The sequence below is a fragment of the Acomys russatus genome, chromosome 12 (assembly GCF_903995435.1).
Source record: "Acomys russatus chromosome 12, mAcoRus1.1, whole genome shotgun sequence".
In the NCBI taxonomy this organism is placed as follows: Eukaryota; Metazoa; Chordata; class Mammalia; order Rodentia; family Muridae; genus Acomys; species Acomys russatus.
In genome coordinates, this window is record NC_067148.1 from 49,079,485 (window position 1) to 49,086,511 (window position 7,027).

General features: G+C 40.2%; 1 pseudogene; it reads right to left on the minus strand.

The window, feature by feature from the left end:
- Nucleotides 1-5,581: 5,581 nt before the first annotated feature.
- Nucleotides 5,582-6,776, minus strand: LOC127196207 (DNA-directed RNA polymerase II subunit GRINL1A-like; annotated as a pseudogene).
- Between the last annotated feature and the right edge of the window lie 251 nt (nucleotides 6,777-7,027).

Consider the following 7,027-nt stretch of genomic DNA (forward strand, 5'->3'; position numbering starts at 1 on the left):
TCATTCTCATATGACTGGTTTGAAACCAGATTTTGGGAGACATTCTCAAATATTTTTTAAGTGACAAGCCACTTAGTTGGACACTCTATTACATTGTGAAATTATATTTGTTCAGGTAAAAACAAAGATAATTATATATTTCTTATATCCTATAAGAAACAGTTATCCATTAACAAATGTTCAAATATATTATATTATGAAAAGATAAACAGTACATTTACAAAGAGAAAAATTACATAAATTTGAACAAGATCAAGGGGTGCATGAGAGAAGGAGGAGAGAGGAAAGAGAAGGAAAAAATTATGTAATTATAATACTATTTTAAAAACATGAAAAAAAACCAGACATTGCATATTTTAAATTGCTTAAGCAAATGCATCTTTTCAAGGGTTTTTTGTATCAATAAAAATGCATCAACTGAGGGATGAAAGCAATCACAACTGATCAAGGAACACCTACAAGCATGGAAATGTTAAGAGGATGATTGATATCACTCACTGTATATATAAAAATGTTGAGGCCTTTGTAGAGTAATACATTAAAAACTATATATCCTACTTCCTTTAAAGGAACACTTGAACTTTATTTCTAATATAGTTTTGGGCGTACATCAAATATTCAGCTACCATGATTAAGGCATTCTGGAGAAAACAGTTTTCATCATATTTTCATATCTGTTAGGAATATTTCTCTGACTTAATTACTATTTAATACCCTTTGAATGTACACAGATGCAAATATATTTAGGAATAAAACAATTTTTGAGTCAGAAACTCAAACTCTTCCTTCTTTAATGACCACTAGATTCTATATTCATAATACTAACCTGATGATACTTGCTTCATGAGTTGTTAAACTACTCATTAACCTTTATCCTAAGTTTAATATGCCTCCTAGAATGAGGCCCAGAATTGTGTATTCATATTATGGTATTATATGATTTTAATTTGTAGAAGCTATGCTGTGTTTTCAAATTCTAATAATAGTCATTAAAATTTTTCATGGCTTCATTTAATTTCTTTAGGGTTAACTTTCAGTTTTACATAGGAAAGGGTAATAAAAATCATCTTTAATACTGTTTCTGAATATAAAAATACAAATAGTTCAGTTCTTGTAAGGAGAATTCTTTTTTAAATTTTTTAAAAATGTTGTTCAATTTACATCCCAATTATAGCCCTGTCCTTTATTACCTCCTTATCCGACCCTACCTACCTCATACACTCTCCTTGTCTCCCCTCGGCCTCAGAAAGAGGAGCCCTCCTCCCCTAACATCTGACGTCAGCCTATCAAAATCTCATCTGTACTGCCTGCATCAACATGTGGGGGCCAGAGTCCATGTGAGAGGTTGTCCCTACTCCCTATATTACAGGGCCTATTAGGAGACAATGCTGTATATTTACTATATCTGAGCAGAGGGTCTAGATACTCACCAGGCATGGTCCTTAGTTACTGTGTCGGTCTCTGCAGCACTCCCACCCCCAGCATGGATTTGTTGGCTCCATTGGTCTCTTTATGAAGCTCCTGACCCCTCCAGGTCCCTCCATCTGCCAACTCATCCATAAGATGCTCCACCTCATAGTTTGGCTTTATGTCTTAGCATCTGCTCAGATCTCATGCTGGGTGGAGTCTTTCAGAGGATTTCTATGGTAGGCTCTCTTCCTCTTCTTTCTCTTCAGCTCCTTCTGGTATCTATTCTATTTGTCCTTCCAAATGAGAATCAAGCATTCTCCCTAGGGTCCTCCTTGTTATTTAGTTTCTTTAGGTCTGTGTGTGGTAGTGTGATTATCCTGTATTATTGGCTTACATATGCTTATAAGTGAGTATATATCATGCATGTTTTTCTGGGTCTGGGTTCCCTCACTCAGAATGATCGTTTCTAGTTCCATCCATTTGCCTTCAAATTTCAACATTTCCTTGTTTTTAATAGCTAAGCAGTATTCCATTGTGCAAATGTACAATAGTTTCTTTATATCCACTCTTTGGTTGAAGGACATCTAGGTTGTTTCTGGATTCTGGCGTTTACAAAGAAAGCTGCTATGAACATAGTTGAGTAAATGTCCTTGCTATATGGTAGATCATCTTTAGGGTATATGCCCAGGAGTGGTATGGCTGGGTCTTGAAGTAGAACTATTACCAAGTTTCTGAGAAAGCACCAGATTGATTTCCAAAGTGGTTGAACAACTTTGTACTCCCACCTGCAATCAAGGAGTGTTCTACTTTCTCCACATCCTGCCAGCGTGTGTTATCACTTGAGTTCTTGATCATAGCTATTCTGGTCGGTGTAAGATAGAATCTCAGAGTCATTTTGATTTTCATTTCCTTGATTACTAAGGATGATGAGCATTTTAAAAAAGTGTTTCTGAGCTATTCGATATTCCTCTGTTGAGAATTCTGTGTTTAGTTCTATACCCCATTTCTTAATTGGAATATTTGTTTTGGTGGTGTTTAATTTCTTGAGTTCTTTATATATTTTGGATATTAGACCTGGGTCAGAGGTAGAGTTGGTAAAGATCTTCTCCCAGTCTGGGTTCTATTGACAGTGTCCTTTGCCTTACAGAAACTTTTAACTTTCATGAGGTCCCATCAAATAATTGTTGATTTTAGAGCTTGAGCTATTGACGTTCTGTTCAGGGTGTTGTTGTCTATGCCAATGAGCTTAAGGCTCTTCCCCACTGTTTTTTCTAACAGATGTATGTTGAGAGCTTTAGTCCACTTGGACTTTAGTTTTGTGCATGGTGATATATAAGAGTCTATTTGCATTTTTCTACAAGTAGACATCGTTAGACTAGCACCATTTGTTGAAGATGCTATCTCTTTTTTTATTGTGTGGTTTTGGCACATTTCTGTATTCCCAGATACTGGTGAGGCTGAGAAAGGAGGAGTGCTTGAGTGCAGGAGATCCAGGCTATGTCAATTGAATGTCCACAATAAGTTCAGTATCAATATGGTGATTTCCTAGGAGCAGAGGCCCACCAGAATTTTTAAGGGGTGAACTGGCCCAGGTTGGAAACTGATCCAGCTATGCGCCATGAACTCTAGCTCCTTATTTATCTGTATGTAATAACCATGTTTCTACGCTCAGTTGCATACAATACCTTCACCTGTCTCCTCAGCTCTACATAATAAACATGTTGAAGCTACATGTTGCTGCACTTTCTCCAGCAGATTTCAGTTCACTGAATTCTCAGAGTTTTTGTGTTGCCTATGCCTCTGTCTTTTCTTCATTCCCTGGCTGTATAGTCAGGTCAATCAATAGAGCTATGCTGGATCTGGCAAGTGATGGTAACAGGCTTTTGTATAGGTTCCATGGCTTTACAGTCCTCAGTATCAAGCTCCTACTGAGCTGGCCTTAACTGGATGTAAACAACTGCTGGTTACATGCAAGATATAAGTGCTACTCTATTGCACGCTTTAGGATATCTTGCTGGTCTAATCACTGTTTTGATTCATAGGCTTTGAAGGTATATATGAATATTGTTTTTCCTCCTTAAATCTAGTCCTTATGGAAGAGTCTCCCAAGTGAGAGCTACTCTGAATCCTTCAAGTTCTGTACCCAAATTATGATGACTACAGCAACAATAATTTATTCTTCAAATATTGGAAGGCAACCAAGAGAAATGACAATAGCCTATACCATTTTGAGAGGCTTAGATGAGGAAAGGTGATGGGTAAGAAGAAACCAAATAAACCTTATCCTACCCAAATTGCTTTAGTCATAATTTTACCCACAGCAGCAGCAGTGCTAACTGAAGCAAGCCTATGCCTAGTTTTAGGTTTTAATGCATAATAGTTAATAGGAGTCATTTAAATTTTTTGAATTTTGTTTTGTGTCCCAGTATGTGATTGTGATCTATTTTAAACAAATGTAGTAAAATGTATATTTGTTGGTGCTTGAGTGGAATATTCTATAAATTTTGTTAGGTTTATTTGATGTATGATATCACTTATTGTGAAGCTTCTGTTTTTGGCCAGATGTCTTGTTTTCTTACTTTCTTTGTTTTTTCCCCTTATCTCCTCCTCCTCATTTTCCTCCTCCTCCTTTTCCACCTCCTCCTTCTCCTCTTCCTTTTTATGTTGACAATGTAAGATATTGAAATCCCTTATTATTACTTATTGGTGTTAATATATGTCTTTCATGCAGTAGCCCTTTATGAAATTGGGCTCACTGGCATTCGGTATACATATGTTTATGATTTTAATGTACTTTTAGTTAACTGTCTCCTTGATTAGAATTAAATGTACTTTATCTCTTCTAATTAGTTTACTTTGAAGTCTATTTTGTCATATATTAGGATAGTGACATCTGCTTGTGTTTTGGTACCATCTGTTTGGAATACATTTTCTATCCTTTTACTTTAAGTTGGTTCCTATATTTAAAGCTACAATGAAATTTTTTTGTAGGAAACAGAAAACCCGATTATGGATTTCACCTATTCTGCCACCATTGCCTTTGGATTGGAGAGTCTAAGTTATTAAATTTGCCATCATTATTTTAGCATGTTTGTTGATTGTAGTCAATTTATCATTTACTATTTGTGTTCTTGGTCTTGTTTTGAGATTCAGTAATTATGGCCTCATGGCTTTCTTTCTATAGACTACTAGCAGTGTTTGTTCTTTTTCTTATTCTGAAAAAAAATTTTATTTTGCTTTGATTGATATTTTATTTCTCCTTTACAAGTTTCACATAATAGGCAAAGGGCTTTCTTGATAACATATTGTTATCTTTGCTGGAAACAATTCTATAATTATTTTAAACAACACAAATGTGTACATGAGACTGAGGTTTCCATAGCCTATAAAAACCTCTTTGAGTTTAAAAAGAAAAAGAAGGCAATATACTGACAATTCAACTGTAACCCTTAGAAAACCACCAGTTTCCTTACCAAACCCAAGCGTCTAGTACAGGGACCTAGCATCCAAGACAGCAATGAGCTCAAGCCACAGAAGCCAAAAGCAGCTCACCGCACTAGTGCAGACCCTCCCCCAACCAGCACCTCATCAAAGGGCAATTTATCCTCATCTCAGGAAGACAGAGGTTACCCAAAGACAAGAGCAGCAAATATACCCTTTTGTAACATTTCCGAGTGTCTTAAACAGTCCTTCACACCCAGTACCTCAGGAGCTCCATGCAACCATGTGCATAGCTCTTTAGTCTGCTCCCTTCATCTCAACAGAGGGAACCAGGTCTTCCTAATTCACTGTAGGTGCCTGGGATAACAAAGGATTTCACCTGAAGGGATGTAAGCAATGCTATTTGATGAGAGTAAAAACAAGGAAAAAGCAGTTATCTTAAAGAAAAGTGTGCTCTGCCACACTAAACTATCAGACCAATATACCACATTATGCAAAATTGTAATACAGTATGGTCAAACACAATGTTCAAATATTCAACTCTTCAAGCACGCGAAGATCATCTTCTGAAGGACAAACTGGGCTCTTAGTCTACAGCTACTTTTGTGCAACTTTAGAAAACGCTGTCCCTCAACAAGCTCTGACACTGATCTTGATCCTTGTTAGGAAGTTTGATATGCGGACAATCACAGCTCAGCAGTCAGCTTTCGAGGTCCCTCAGTGCTCATCTTCAGCATTCATCCGAGGACTGGGCATCATCTTGTCCCTCATTTCTCAGTCTCACCCTGAAGACTCTCTTTCTGGATTGTAGCTCTGCATCTTAACATTCAGTCTCTCAGCTAGTTTCTGTGCTGGGAGCTTTGCCTGCATCTCCTCGGAATTCTGCTTCTTCTTCCTTTTTTTTTTTTTCAAAGACAGTTTCTCTATGTTATCTTGGCTTCTTGGACTCACTCTGTAGATCAGGGTGGCCTCCAACTCATATTGATCCGCCTGCCTCTGCCTCCCAAAGGCTGGGATTAAAGGTATGAGCCACCACACCTGGCTGCTTTTGCTCTTTCTGCAGGGCCAGGGACTCTATAGAGAGCAGCTGTGCAGCTAGGTGGTGGAGCACAAGTAGGCGGCCCTGCTGCTGTGACGTCATCAAGATGCTGCGTAGCCCTGCGTCTGTGTTGCCGCTCTCCTGAGGAAGCAGCAGACTCGCCCTTCTGAGGAAGCTGGAGACACACCCCTCTGACAAGGACTTGGTGAGTCGCTCTTGTGTGGGGAACACATCGGGTCTTAAACTTAAACTTATGAGGAGGGGGCACTGGCTTTCCGGCTCGCGTTTCTAGCACTTCCGTGTTCGCGGCTTCTCTGGAGTCTCGCTCTGAGGCCTGGAACGTTGTCCGCGCTGGTGCTCTCTTCTCAGGCTGGTCTGAGATTGTGGTCTTCTGCAAGTTAGTGATAAACAGACTGTCAGTGCTGCTGGAAATATCTTCCGTTTGACCTGAACCAGGGCGCTGGGGAGGATGTTGGTTCACTTCAGGCGAGCGTGCCCTGGCTCTGCTGCTGGGAGCTCGGCCTGCGTTCAGTGGACAGCAGCCTCCAAAGTCTCCTCATTCCCTCTGTGAGTGAGATGTGCAGGGCCCGAGGCTTCGGAGCTTGCTTTAGAGGATTTAATGTCTGCAGAGGAACATCCAGGAACTAATGGCGAAGGTTCAAGCATCAGGTCAGAATTCTGGGCCTTGTCCGCGTCAGTATCAGCTCTTGCGGTTGCTCTTGGCCTTAGTGTACAGTCTACACTAACAGGGTTCAAGAGTTCACGTCTCCCTCCAACCTCTTCACGTTCTGCAACGGCAGCTTTCAGGTTAGCAATGGGGTCTGAGATTTTTTTTTTTAACCTCTGTCGGGCAATTTGCAAACGAATTTTTCTTTTCGAGAAAGCAAGTCTCCTGGCGCTTTCCACCGAACTATGCTTCCTCAAGTCCTCTGGAGTTGGGAGCTCGAAGGTGGTGCGGGGGGTGGGGGAGGGTGGGGGTGAGGTAGGGGGGTGGGTGGCGGGGGCGGGGGAGGCAGCAAAGCACATGGTGCACACGGGCTATGGCTGGAGCAGTGGCCAGGGTTCCCTGGGAGGGCCCATGGCGGGCATCTCCATTTTCCCGGAAGAACCCTCATTCTGAGTTTTAATCACTCCAGT